Source organism: Pleurodeles waltl, chromosome 9 (genome assembly GCF_031143425.1).
Source record: "Pleurodeles waltl isolate 20211129_DDA chromosome 9, aPleWal1.hap1.20221129, whole genome shotgun sequence".
NCBI lineage: Eukaryota > Metazoa > Chordata > Amphibia > Caudata > Salamandridae > Pleurodeles > Pleurodeles waltl.
This window is the reverse complement of record NC_090448.1, coordinates 1,115,864,124-1,115,877,704: the sequence shown is the minus strand read 5'-3', so window position 1 is coordinate 1,115,877,704 and position 13,581 is coordinate 1,115,864,124. Positions and strand designations below refer to the sequence as shown.

The 13,581-nt window shown below is 41.7% G+C and overlaps 1 protein-coding gene across 2 annotated transcripts in view; it reads left to right on the top strand.

The window, feature by feature from the left end:
* Positions 1-13,581, top strand: part of TMEM121 (transmembrane protein 121) — a 696,740-nt gene that overhangs the window by 277,949 nt on the left and 405,210 nt on the right. The window contains exon 2 of one of the 2 annotated variants that reach the window (XM_069208841.1): positions 3,200-3,336. The exons of the other annotated variant lie outside the window; for it this stretch is intronic. The gene's annotated coding sequence lies outside the window, so the exon portion shown is untranslated. The remainder of the gene's footprint in view (positions 1-3,199; positions 3,337-13,581) is intronic. 2 annotated transcript variants of the gene reach the window in all.

Below are 13,581 nucleotides of genomic sequence, written 5' to 3'. Positions count from 1 at the left end.
TCATTCCGTGTGGTTGCTCAGTGACACATAGAGCATGATGTGACGAAGGTGAGAATGATGATAATAGGTTAGAACAGGGAGGAAGCCCTCAGGAGAGTGAGAGGTGAGTCCATACCGTCTGAGGAAAGACTGATGGTGGATAGAGCTAGTTTTCCTCAGGGTGCAGCTGAAAACGAGGTGGTTGATGTCATCTGCCCCTGGGTCACATCTGTAGGAAAAATAACTTGTTCTGGGAAAACTTCACACACCCATGTTGTGAAAAATATTTCAACGAATGAAAGGTCCCTTGCAAAATCGTTGATAAAAAGAACCGAGAGAAGAGCAGGTGCTGTGCCAGAATGAGGAAGCGGAAGACGCCGGATACAGAGAGTGTTCCTACGTCAGAGCTGCAGGAAATGCATCAGAACAATTACCATTAATTCATTCGATGGTAAGAACAATAACCCTCGAATGAATTAATGGGCTACTTAGGTGACAAACCGTTAGCCAGCTATATGGCTTGAGGCTGTGATTTGCACTTTGTGGTTAACGGGTTTGTAGCTAAAGTGCTCTGATGAGGTAGGACCGAATGCGTTACGTGATATTATGTTGTTTACCACTTATTTAGCACTCACAACATGGCATCATAGGGCATTGCCAGTGTGTTTGCCCTTTCATGTGGATTGAAAGTAACACCAATCAATTCTGTATTTAGTTTATTAATATTTGTGATAGCTGCTAGTTTGGTCATTTTTAGTTTAGGGTTAGTTTGTTTACGTTAGTAAAATACGACAATCCTGGAAGGTATTTGTAGTGATTTAAGTGTATGAATGGGTGTAATGAAGGAATATGGGTGGCTGTAGTGAAGGACTGTTCTTAGTTTCTTTGGATTAGGTGGTCGAATGCCCTGGCTCAGCTGGCGTAAGATCTGTCTACATATACATCACAATTCAAATAGGTACAGTAGTTATGATGCATTTTTTGCATCAGGTTGTGGTATGTATGAATATAGCTTAGTTCTGGATGTGCTTTTTTAGTGAGACACTTCTAGCTTATGTTATGGTTCGAGCTGTGTTGTGTGCCTAGTGGTATCTGGTGTTCTAATATGTACTGTTGGCGCAGGTCAAAAATAGGATGCAAACATTTTAAGCAGCTGAAGGTGGAGAGGCAGATGAGATGCAAAGGTGGCAACTTCCTGTAAAGTGCACTGTGGTACGTGTATCAAGTCTTGTGCTACAGAATCACTGTGGCTATTCAAACATAGCTTTCTAAACAAAAAACATACTCACCAGTGTTGTAAGAACTGGCCCTTGAATTGAATTCAGGTGGACATTTCTTAGCGATTCTCCACTTTGGGTCATGTGACTCATGGACTTCGATTCATCAAAACACTAGAGCTAACAGTACAGGTCATACTCCCGTCGACCACTAGTAGAGACTAAACCTGTTCCCCATTGCCCACCCCCTCAACATCCTTCCAGTTGATGCTTAGAAGTTAGGGGCAGATCCCTCGTCACTTGCATCTGTTGTTAGGCCTTTCCATGCGTAGTGTTTGTAAGCAGCCTCTTCCCACCAATATTGTGCACCCACATCCTAATTTCTTACTTTCTTTTAACCCCGTACTCAGCATGGGGAATGCTGTCAGCTGGTCTAGATTATCTCTCCCCATCAATCTTTTTTTTGCTTCCCATAGTGAGACTCTCTCGCAAACCAGACACGGCACAACACAACCCTTCCAAGTCGTGTGCCCACAGAAATACCTTCAGGATCTACTCAGCAAAACACACACGGGCTTCTATTTAAATCTTGGTGGGCAGCCTGTTTTTCTGCCAGGGAAATGGAGTAAATTACTCTGACGCCCTCATGGAAGTGCTGCTTGCCAAATTTATAAATGTCTGCCGGCCCATTGGACATTTCTAGCATTGACAGGAACGACTGTCACAACAGTTCTTGTCAATTGATTGTAACTTTGACTGAGCTGTATGACAAACTTACAATTTTTTAATTTCAAAAAGAAAATCCCAAAGCAGGATTTTCTTTTAGAAAATAAAAAGAAAAACAGGTCCCCTTGCCATGGGACTTTTCTCCCATGGCGAGAGGAGCATTGATCACTTTTAACTGCCCCATGTCACCAGGTTTTTCCTAATGGTGGTGGCCCTTGAAAATTTTCTGTATGTCCTCGCATCTAATTTAGGTGGTCTACATACATTCAACCTCCAACAACTCTTACTCTGTCAGGTCATTGGAGGGGTTTGACCAGGCAGAGATGGCGTAATCTCTGACATCATCAAACCTTTGATCTGCCCAATTCTACATTGAGGGGTGGACCATCTTCTTGCGTTCTCTCTCCGCCAACATACTTTCTTGGTTTCTTCACATGTATTGCCTGTCTTTACACTAAGGTTAGCATAGTCCCTTCCTGGCAGTGGGGTTACAGGACATTAACCTCTCCATTCAGCCAACCTCTGATCTCTGTGCATGATTCTTTCCTGCCATTCAGCAGCGAAAATGCTATCTGCAGTATGTTTTGCACATTAGGACATATAACTATTAACCAATGCTTCCACATTTCACTTATGCACTACTAAGTGGTTGAGCTACTTGATTTGAGCTCCCTTCCCTCAATCTATAAATCATTAAAGAGTACCAACTATAGTCTCAATATCCGTTAATGAGGCTATCGTAAGCACCACATTCATTTGGAGTATTATAAAAGGTGCTTAAAAAGACCCCACATGCCACATGGAGGTGCAGAAAAGCCAGATCCTAGCCAAATGTTCAGGATTTCAACATAGTATACATTTGCATTCAGTTAATCGAACTCCTTTACTTAGAAGTAATAACAAAAATGTGGATTACACACAACCTACCTGGGCCCATGTTTAGCACTCGTGCAGTAGTGTAGCATTATTTCCATTCTTCTCAAATGTGGAGCACTGTTTTTTTATAAATCGTCAATAATGATGGTAAAAAGGTTCTCGAGTATAGTTTCTAGCATAAATGCCATTAATAATGCAAAATGACTCACTTTTATGCTAATTAAGCTTTTATGAACACCACTTCTGCGTTGTTAAACTGGCACCTTTTTCAGAGAAAGAGCAAAAAGGCCATTAGAAAACAGAAATGTATCCATTGAACCGTCTTCTAACATCTCTTTGTTTTCATGGCAGGCTTCCAACTGGGTCTGAAGTTAACTGTGCGTGTTTGGTTTTGGTTGCAGTCACTTGGTGGATTTTGAAACCCATGCTGTGGCTGGGCCTGCTTCCTGCCTCAACAGTACTTCCGGAAAAAGCTTCCATTTAGAAGAGGTTTCCAGCTGGGCGCCGCTGCGGGACTGGGGCGGGCTCTGTCAGCAGAGTAAGTGCTTTTCCCATTGCCTCTGCGTTGCTCTGTCTGTGCCTATAAAACCTCATGTTATGAATCAAACACCTCTGAAGGGCCAGGAATTAAGTACGCTGGAGGCTAATGTGTTGTTATAATTTACTGCTCCCCTCCTCTCCCACCCTCCCGCGTTGGAAAGGAGGGGTACCACTTTTCTCATCACTGAGTCACTTCTTCCTGCGGGTTATCAGGTCAGTCAGGCCCTGTGATTACGGAGGACAGATGCCCTACACGCGACTGTGCCACTGTACTCGGTTTGCATGTGTTGTAGTGAATATAGGTGGGTACCCCATTAAACTAATGGAGAGACCAGAGCCGAGCCAAGGGTCATAACTGAGCCAAGCCGTCAACATATTTGCTAAGTAAATCTTACAGCAAACACCATGTACACATATAATTAAGGCTCTTAAAAAGTCAAAAAATAGAATTTCTTTAACATGTGTTAGCGTTCACCTATAATATTTACGCACCCCAATAGTGATCTGTAAAAGTCAAAAAATTGAGCCAGACCAGTGCATGCTGGGATTTGTAGTGAGATCCATTTGCTATCGCAGTTGAAAGCTTTTCAAGTTTGTTGAACTTAACATGGCGAGATATAGAGACCTGTCCAGAGATGAGATCCGAAATATAGGGACACGAGGTACATGCATGCACTAATAGTCATGCCAGGACCAGTGGGCGATCTAGAGCCTTTACCAACAGTTGTGTGACTTCCCACCATGAGGAGATTGGAACTCACAATTAGATATAATCAGAACGATTTCCTTCAACATAGCCCTGGAAATGCTAATAACAATGTTGTAGAATTTTCTTGAGGAAACTGAAATGATTATGCTGTAATAATTATTAAGTGTGATATTAAGTAAATGCAAGCTTTTCAATCTGGAACCCTGAACTCTCTTTCTTAGTAATATGAAAGGCAAAAGTCAAGAGGAACACACCTGCGATGTAAGATTAAGAGCCTGATTTAGATTTTGACGAGACTTCCGTCGTCCCTCCATGATGGTGGTTTGAAGTACACCGCCAAGCTGACGGATTCCTGCCTGCTGTATTTAGATGTACGGCAGCTGAACCCTCATCCGCGCCAACAGAGTGTTTTCCGTTGCATCAGAGATGCACCGCCATTGCTGCGATTGCGTTGCCATTGCCGCGCCATCCTCTACTTGCCAACATTACTCCATCGCTGTCAGGGTGGCTGGATTGCACTCAGCATATTTAGGTTTTATAGATGCAAAGGCATTGTTCTGGTGGTGTATACCTGATGGCGGGATTCCGTTGTGGGACACTTTCAAAATTGCACAATTCCTATTATGTTTGGATGGATGCCAGCATCACACACCAGATGTGTGCTGGCCAGTTGTATCCAACTGCATACCACGCCATACAACACATTTCATTCAGGCCATGATCCTTTACCATTTCACCACAACACAACATTTTCCGTCTGAAAACACACAAAGAAACACAAACATAAACACTATTGACACTAATCCAACATGCACCACATACACAACACCCACAAGACCACAACCATACCAACCACCACAACAGCACACTCATCTAAACCAATTCACTCACACAAAACCACACCTACACACATCACAACACCAACCAGAACCAAAGTAACACACATACCAACAAAACCACAAAATCATACATACACAACAAGCAACAGACACACATGCAACTGCCAAACATACAGACACAACCACATCACCCACGCCAGCTCCCTCTCTCAACCAGGCAATCCACTCCAACCCTGCCTACCCTTAGTCCTCCTTCCCAATTCTTAAAATACCTTGCCTTACCCATACTTAAAACCACCCCTTCTAAGAAAAAGCCTTGAGGTACCTGATATGTGCCCTATAGATGCCCCTTCCTGAGGAGGTTACCCCTCAACTATATGCAGGAGGCAAGTAATGGGCAACAAAGCTAGAAGGACTGTATATTTCAGACATTGTGTACTGTAGCATATGTGTTACATTGCTAGATTCATGTACATGAGAAAAATATATCATGAATGACTACTATAATTTCACATTCTCAAATTCCTGAATCTGTACTCTGTGCTAAGGAAATAATCATGGAATACTTTTAATTTTAGAGAAAATTTGGAGGAAAGGGACACTGAAGGTAGTCATTCCTTTGACTAGGTGTCCAGACGGGTGAACAGTTTTTCTTACTGAAGGACTTGGGATATCACAGCTCAACTCTACAACATTATTAAACTAGAGTAATTATGCCATTTTCTTATTACTTATAAGTAGCCATTCCACAAATAATCGGCCCATTAGGTAGAGGATTTCAAGCAGGCTTCCATGCTTTACAGGTATAATGCATGCCTAAATGTAATTTTATATATCTACTCATGTTCTTTATATTTTTAATACATGTCCTGACCTCAGTCTAAGAGATTCCACTGTGCCATTTTTAGCAGCTGTTTTTAATGCCTACACAGAGCAGGCATTAAAAGGGGGCACACCATTGTTTTCAATGGGCCCCTATGTACTATGCTGGATTAGCACCAAAATGTTGGCACTAATCCTGCACAGTACATCAGTAGCATCAAAAATGTTGACACTATTGCCCCTACCCTGCATCATGGTATGCTGTATGTTAAATACAGCACACACATGGTGCCGGTAGGGGGGAGCTAAGTGGCACAAGAAAAGCCAAATTTCCTAAATTCGGGCCAATGTATTTCCAATTAAATGTGAGAACACCAGCAAAAGCCATCTTCAGTTGGAGTGTCCAATGCTTTCTCAAAAGGAAGTTCTCTATGTTCCAGGATTCTCATGTATGAGGGCCATCTTTTCAACATTCACTCTCGGTTGAGGTGCATGTAATGCTAATATCCATTGGTCCTTTAATTCTGGAGTGATACTGAAACTTCGCCAGAAGTTGGAAAGTGTCAAATGTGCCACAACTCAAATACACCCAACATGAGGTCCACATAATTTAAGCAATAACTTACACCAATATCACATAACAGGAACACTGCAAGCCGCTGCAGAGCTCTTTGAGCGTTTGAATGCATTTCAACATCACTCTCACCATCTTAGTTCGAAACTCCGGTGACTCTCAGTACCGTGCGGACGTTATGTACTGTGGGGCGCATTTATTCCACGGATGATGGGCAGTGGCCAACTCTTTCGCAGTCCTCAGGGAGGATAAGCAAGGCAGGGTTGTAACTTGATCTCCTTCCCTATTATGTGTATGAATGAGGGACACAAGCTTATTTAAACAGGATCTCTTTTTGCTGAGAGAGCAAAACCACAGGTGTGAAGCAGTAGAAAAGGTTCTGACCTAGTGACGCGAAAAAGACATTGCTTTTGTCATAACAAGCTATTCTATACAAAGGTCGGTGTTGAATATGTTAGGTGAATGTTTGTAATTGAAAGGAAAATGTGTCTAGTGCACTTTTTTGCTTTTAAACTCTCTTGGCACAACAACTCAGCCTGTGGAGGGTAAAAGCCCTTCAGCAGAGCCATTCCTTGTGTAATCGCTGTGTCCACCACCACACAAGCCAGCTACTGCACGCCAGCGGCCAACAGAAGCCATGAGACGCCATAAAGAGTCCCCTCTGCACAGTTGTAATCAAGAGGACCCATTCAATAAAGTGCATGAAGGACAGCACTGCTGGGTCTCAGTGGGAGCAGCGATCAATCACACACATTAACTAACGACACACACCAGGCTTATTGTTCCCACGGGACAGAGCTCAAAGGCAGGCAAGGAAAGCAGCAAGAACATAAAATCACTCCTTGAGTAGCAGCGCTGAAAAACACACCCGTTTCTGCCTCCTCCTTGCCTCCTGTTCGTCTCTCCTTGGCCCTCCCTAAACCAGAAGATGACACCGCTCTATCGCTGTGTAGGATTATATGGTGTATACTTCCAGCGTCTTTCATGTGACTCTGCCTTGCAGTAACATTTTTGGGAAATGTCAATTTGGAAAAAGAGCTGAGTTCTGGGCATTTAGGGACATATTTAAGAAAAGTGGCACTGCACACAGTGCCGTTCCACTTTTCTTCCACCCCTTAGCACCCACCTAATGCCACCATGTGTGTGCTGTATTTAAAATACGGTGAACCACGGCGGTATTTAGGGGACTAGCGTCATAATTTTTGCCGCTGGTCTGGAGCTTTGCAGGATTAGCGTCAAACATTTTGATGCTAATCCTGCAAAGCCCATTGAGGCCTATTGTAATTAATGGTGTGCCTCCTTTTAACACCTGCTCCGAGCAGACGTTAAAAGTGCCGAAAAAAATGACGCAAGAAATCTATTTGATTTCTTTGCACCATTTATTTCTGCCCCTCCTCCTAACAGGGTAACGCTCCCTTTGAATACATTAGGCCTGGTGCAGGCATAATGTAGCGCAAAGGGTTACAAAGTGGGGCAATGGATGCATTGCCCCACTTTGTAAATATGGCGTGGGGAATTTGGCCTCGTTGGGCCACATTCATGTAAAAAAAATGACGCTAATGTGGTGCAAGGAGGCGATAGGGGCTCTTAAACATGCCCCTTAATCTCTTGACGCACAGTTTCAATCTAAACCTTGGCTGGCAATACTCCATTTTGAAGTACCAGTGGCCTCAGGCTGCATTCCAGGCACTGTTCCATCTTGGAATAAATATTATTTATAGTCCAATACAAAAGCACACATTTTGCACCCTGCTTGAGAGTTTAAGGGACATAGGGAGTGCATTTACTCGTTTGTGTGAAACAACCTTTCTAACCCTCTGTCTTTGAAGCAAAGCATGGTAGGGTGTGTGTTGTCATTAATTATGTAGCGCATACCAACATCTTTGAGTCACCAAGCACTTGGTGAATGGGTACCACATTACGCTATTGGAGCCAACTGTTAATAAGGAATAATTATTATAATATTAGTGTTAATAAATCATGCATGAGTGTTACAGGAGTGCAGTTATTATGCAATCATGCATTTCACAATATGCATCACATGCAAATGTATTCTTCAATTCCTTATACATGTAAATACATGTTTTTATCTGTTTTGGGTAGTATTGTAGGCGTCGGGTCATTAGGGCCTTTGACATGCATAATAATGCTACTGCTGTGATGCTGTGTGCCTGCTAATTGTCTTTGAATTCATTAACAATTCCTCAGGCGATTAGTTACAGTAAAAGTTAGTTATGTACAAACGTCATAATATTTGTTTATTAGCCTGTTTTTTTTTTTTTTTCTTGTAAAAAACGCATGTTTAATGGAACTCTCAAACTTCTGGGTGTAAGGAGAGTTCCTCAAAATGTAAATGGCCTAATTTTCTTGCTACTCGGCACGTGGAGCTAACAAGTCATGTGCTCTTGGGTGGGAGTGTAAGAGTTCATATGTAATATTATTCATATTCCTTATAATTGGATTCCAGTCAAGAACACACTATATTTTAGTGGGAAATGCATCCTCATGTCAATTGGTGGTTATAGACAAACTTAAACAATGCATTGCCAACAATAGCAATGTGTGTTCTGCTGTCCTCGTGCGTTTGCCATCAATGTTTACTGTGAATGGCATGTAATTAGATAAAGAGAGGTTAATGGAATAATTTAGACAGTGCAACATGAAATTCCCAAAATGACATGAATTACACCAACGTAATTTCAACTTCATCCAGCCCTAATCCTTAAGTATCCTCTAAATTTTACCTGTGTATTCTCCTCATCCCATCAATGTACTTCAGGATGACACAGCAGCACATGGTTCCTGCAAATGCCGACAGTTTCAAAACTCACCTTTGGCAAGCCTCCCTTGACAAGGAGACACTTTATTTATACTTAACACTGCCAGGTGTCTGGATTAAGTAGATTTGGATTGAGTGGGCATTGTTTAGGTTAATACCCTTGGAATTTAAAGCGCTGACTAGTATGCTACAGGAAGTGGCCTTTGGAAAGAAAGAGATGTGGGACAGTGCATGAACAGGGACACAGATTTAAAGGAGATGTAGCTGTTCACTTATGAGCAAGCGCAGTAGTGATCTGAGGCATTGGTCACTGGCTTCCACGAAGAGCTGTGATGTAAAGCAATTTTAAATATGGTAAAGATGGTGAACCTCATTATAAAGCAACTACTGGCTTCCAAGAGGGAAGTAAATACGCCCGGCGTATGACAAAACCCTGACACAGATGCAATACATGAAGTTTCCTCCGTCGGCCACATTGAGTAAATAACATGTCTAAACAGGTCATTTTCCTTCCAGCTCACGCACTTCTGCCCAGTGGCCAGTTGGACTGCTGGGCAGAAATGCCTTCACTGTTCAAAGTGAGGTCTGTGGTCTCCTATTACAGGAAATGAATCTCTGTGGCCTCCTTTCCCTGGATTTGTTGAAATGCCCAGGATCCTATCCTTCATACTCTAATAGACCCAGAACAACAAATGTTCCCCCTTACAAGCATCATCCACAATCACAGCAGCAATAACATATAGGTGCATGTAGGTGATGTAGGTGGTGTTTGCCCTGCCACTGCCAGGTATGTAATAACAAATTAGTACGTGTCCAGTGGTCCCACATGACACACTTGCACTTGCAAATACCGTGGCTTTCCACCCACATTCATTACCAAAGGCAAAAACCAACAGTTTTTACCTGGTGGAACGTCCACTATAGACCACCAAATATTGTGTAATAAGCATTCTGTGATGCCTGGTGGTAGGAGGGCTGAAAATTACACTGCTGGAGCAGATGAATGTCTGCTTCTCATGTAATATATGAATGCATGAACTACCTTTGTAATGCTCACCACAACCCCAAAAGGTATTCAAGTGCATAAGTGACCATATAACCCTTCTTGGTGGTTAATTGTCAATAACTTTGAAACATCCAGTTATCATAAGCAGTGTTAGTGAATGAGGACAACTCTTCCTTTTTGTTTGTGGATTTGGAGGTCATGCTAGGTTTAGACCTCTTTCTCTCCTTTTGGTGAAGTGTATCTGAAACATCCAGTGTCAGTTTGCCAGCATACGCTTGCAATTGACGAAAATTATCCGATTACACAGTAAGGTCCAATTGAGTGTCATCTGTGTAGCAGTAAAACTGAAACCTATATAAACATCTGAGAGGTTGCAGGGGAGACACATAACCCTTAAGTAGTGTGTTGCTCAGACCAGAGTCCCAAGGCATATCACCATGCAATTCACAAAATGTGGAGCGATAAGGAAGCAAAGTGACAATTTGATCATAGTCTACCAGAAAGAAGCAATCCACCCGAATGTCGATCTCTCCACTCCAGGTTCTCTTAGACTTGAGAGTACAGTAGGACCGGACTCTGTATAAAAAGCCACATGGAGATCTACAATGGTCACAGGAGCAAGATTCAGCCATCCCAATGTTATTCTGATGTCATCTAAAATGGCCAAAACATCAACTACAATGTTATGGTCAGATTAAAAATGGGACCAAAATGGGTCTAATAAAGACTAGAATTCAAGAAAAAAAGGATTCTAAATTCACCTCAGAAATAGCACTGAACACGGAACAACATAAATGCATCTGCTCGCTAAATTTGCACTTGAGGTAGGATTTCCCCCAAACTTACTCCCGGCATTTAGCACTATTTTTATGGATTTTGCACTAAGAAAAAGCGCTAAATGTAACAGAACACAAATAGAGAGCATGGGTGCATGCTCAAGCTCACTAAATGTGCTCTTGTGGTACAATTATTCCCCCAAATTACTGTTTTGTTATTCATCTGTAATTCAGCATCAAGGAGTAATGTAGAATTACCAAAATTACTCTAATTACTCCAGCTTGATTGATATTCCACAGAGGTCTTACTAACCTCATTCTCAGCCTATCTTCGGACAACCAGGAATGCAACACCAGCAGTAACACTGGTTTTAAAGGTGCTCGAGTAAATGGAATTCCAGCCATCAAGAAAAAATTGAAACATTAGGGAAGCTGAAATGGAACATTAATCTTTGTTACAAAACATGTTTCAACATAATTTAGGTGATATTTTAGAAAAACGACAACAAGCTGTATACCGCCTGGGTTTGCAAGGTACAAGTATTTAGCAGCCTAAAACCTTAACACACATATAACAGTTAATAGTGTTGCAAGGAAGAGCAACAAATGCATGCTTTTCTCTTCTTGGTAAGTTTTTCAAAAAGAGAACACAGATCCCAGAAAGCTGATCAACTAGGAATGATCAACACTGAGCCTGTGTGAGAAACAATGGTGGTTGCATTTGGGCAAGGTAGGGTGGTCCAGAGTCCATCAGAGCTTCTACTGCGGATTTATGGGCTTTATACATGCTATACCCATGGCTATTCTATGAGACATTCTTGTGTTTGTGACAGGGTTCAGTTGGCATCTCTATTAGTCACCTTCAACTCACGCTGCTGCAGTTAGGTCCACTACCCACAATACCCTCACCTAAAACAAGCACCATTGGTATACCCTAATTTGCACTCTATTCCAAGTTTCAGATGACCTCTTTCTCTTTCTATGATGTGCTTTTTTACCTCTGCCCATTTATCTCTTCACTTTCCCCTCCCTTTCATAATTTTTTTCCCTCGTTTTTTTTAGTCTGAACATGGCATTGGAAGCCTTTTCCTTTTCTCTGCAGCTTATACTCACTCTCCACCCTTATTGTCTCCTCTACCTTACACTTTACATTGATGTTCAAATTCACAGAAATTCACAGAAATCTTAGGACCCTCTTGCCTCTTTTTGAATACCTGTCAGTGTAATGCACTACAACATCAAACTTCTCAGTTATCATAACAGTTCACTATCAACTGCGAAAACATTGTTTGTCTTCCTGACAACATTTCACACCTTGTGTGAACATCTACATAATACAGCTAACACAATTCTAATAATGAGTGACTCCAACATTGAAAGGGCAACGACAATTCACTTACAAAATAATTCCTGTCTAATGGGCTCCCTTAGCTTCCCTGAGCATTGCAAAAGTCCAACCCTCCGAGCCAGGCACCTAATCGACCTCATCCTACAATATAATTTTCCCCTTTAGATCTCTCCATCACTCCAGTATCTTGGATCAACAATACATTTACAAGGCTAATACTTCAACATACCCTCAACCATTTCAACAAATTCTCTAAATGCTTGATGTTCATCATAGTATGTGTCCCCTTAATGATTAGACATCTCAAATAATCCTCACAATATCACAAACCAATATTACTTCAAATGCAAGATGATTCTAACTTACCTAATACCACTAAAGTTTTAAAAAGTCTCCACGAAAAACGACATGTGCAGAACTTACTTCTGTCAATTCCTCACCCAGCTGAAACAAGAAGGAAGAAGACTTCAACTACGCTGTCTGAAAAGTCACAAGGGAATAGACAAACAATCCTGTAAGTCACAACCAAATCTAAGAGAGAAATCCGTGCCACTAAGAAATCATTCTACACTAATCAGATTGCCTCAGCAGAACATTTCCACATAGATTTTTCTTAAAATCTACAGAGTTTCATCCTTCAGTAGCAGCCAGATACACTCTAACTTAAACTCTCAATCATTGTAAAATAAACTGGATTCATACTTTCCTCAGAAAATTCAATATATTAAAAAAGAACCATCAAATGTTCCCTAAACTATTGTAGTGAAGAACCTGTTCCCCCTCACCACTTTCATTGCAATTTGTGATACTTGAAGCTAATCTCACCCAATGACATCATTAAGAGAGTATGAAAATGAAACCATCTGGCTCAATAGTAGATGCATGGCTTGCCAAACTCAAAAGCAAGCACTGGAGCCTTAGCTGAAGGCATCGCCTGCATGTCCAAGGCTTCCCTATAAAGAGGTCACTTCCACAACACTCTAAATCATACCATTATTTAACATACTCAGAAAAATAAATCTTAATGCCTCCTCTTCAAACAACTCCTGACCCATTTTGACACTCTCTTTCCTGATGATAATCATTAAAGCAGAAATAGTCATCCAAATCCAGAACTTCAACCTGCTTGTCATCACACAATGTAGATTGTAATGTGCATGAGAGAAAAAGTGTTAAACCTAGCATACCAAAATCACCAAGTGGCTTTTTGGACCTCTCACCTGCATTTGGCTGTTTAGGTCACCTGAAACTTTGGTTTAACACAAAGGTCTTCAATCTGTGGGGCGTGACATCATTCCTGGGGGGGCGCGCACTTCGTCTGATTGTTTCACCATCCCTCGTGTACTTTCCGACGTTGAAAGTACGTTTGTTTCCTTTCCTTTCCATGGAG